General features: G+C 42.7%; 2 non-coding genes across 2 annotated transcripts; one reads left to right on the top strand and one right to left on the bottom strand.

Moving 5' to 3' along the window:
* Nucleotides 1-651: 651 nt before the first annotated feature.
* On the bottom strand, nt 652-726 carry Trnas-cga (transfer RNA serine (anticodon CGA)). Its single transcript has one exon. It is a non-coding gene; the product is annotated as a tRNA-Ser (tRNA).
* Nucleotides 727-809: 83 nt separating this feature from the next.
* Nucleotides 810-884, top strand: Trnas-cga (transfer RNA serine (anticodon CGA)). Its single transcript has one exon. It is a non-coding gene; the product is annotated as a tRNA-Ser (tRNA).
* Nucleotides 885-1,350: the final 466 nt, after the last annotated feature.

The following is a 1,350-nucleotide window of genomic DNA, read 5'->3' as shown; positions in this document are numbered from 1 at the left end:
AGAACAGCAGAAGACCCAAGACCGAACCTTGCAGCATCCCATTCTTGATTGTTCCCCAGTTTGAGAAAACACCAGTTTTTTTGCATATTATGTGAACTGTTTATTTCAAATTTCTGCACTCTTCCAGTTAGGTATGGTTTAAACCATATGAGCACTGTCCCATTCATACCACAGTACTTGAGCTTATGTACATGTATTCCATGATTTACGCAGTCAAAATCATTTGATAGATCACATTTCATTTGTGAAAGTATATATAGCATTTTCTGTTGAAAAACCCTTTTGGAAACCAAACTAACATGTTGTTAAGACTTTATTTTTACAAAGGTGTTGCAGTGGTTAGCACACTGGACTCGCATTCGGGAGGACGACGGATCAATCCCGTCTCCGGCCATCCTGATTTAGGTTTTCCGTGATTTCCCTAAATCGTTTCACGCAAATGCCGGGATGGTTCCTTTCAAAGGGTACGGCCGATTTCCTTCCCAATCCTTCCTAACCCGAGCTTCCGCTCCGTCTCTAATGACCTCGTTGTCGACGGGACTTTAAACACTGACCACCACCACCACCTTTTACGAAGGTGTGAAGCTACTCTACAATACATCACTTTTTCAAGAATTTTGGATAAGAAACTTCCTGGCAGATAAAAACTGTGTGCCGGACCGAGACTCGAACTCGGGACCTTTGCCTTTCGCGGGCAAATGCTCTACCAACTGAGCTACCCAAGCATGACTGACGCCCACTCCTCACAGCTTTAATTCCGCCAGTACCTCGTCTCCTACCTTCCAAACTTCAGGACGGGGCATGAGTCTTGCTTGGATAGCTCAGTCGGTAGAGCACTTGCCCGCGAAAGGCAAAGGTCCCGAGTTCGAGTCTCGGTCCGGCACACAGTTTTAAACTACCAGGAAGTTTCGTATCAGTGCACACTCCGCTGTAGAGTGAAAATTTCATTCTAGAATTTTGGATAAGAAAGTCAGAAGAGAGACTGGGCGGTTGTTGTGGACATCAGACGTATCCCCTTTTTTATGCAGTGGTATAACAATGGCATACTTCAGTCTATCTGGGAAAATACCCTGCTTCAGAGAGCTATTACATATGTGGCTAAGAATTCCACTTATTTCTTGGGAACAAGCTTTTATTATCCTGCTGGAAATGCCATCAATTACATGTGAGCTTTTATTCTGGAGCGAGTTTATTGTCTTTCTAATTTCAGATGGAGAGGTGGGTGGAAATTCACTTGTATCAAATGGTGTGGGTAATGCCTCTTACATTAACTGCCTTCCTTCTTCTAATGAACATTTTGATCCTATTTTTTCTACAACATTTAAAAAATGATTATTCAAAATGTTTTCG

Source organism: Schistocerca gregaria, chromosome 10, assembly GCF_023897955.1.
Source record: "Schistocerca gregaria isolate iqSchGreg1 chromosome 10, iqSchGreg1.2, whole genome shotgun sequence".
NCBI classification, from domain to species: domain Eukaryota; kingdom Metazoa; phylum Arthropoda; class Insecta; order Orthoptera; family Acrididae; genus Schistocerca; species Schistocerca gregaria.
Note: the sequence above shows the minus strand (reverse complement) of the source record. Positions and strands in the feature narration are given on the sequence as shown.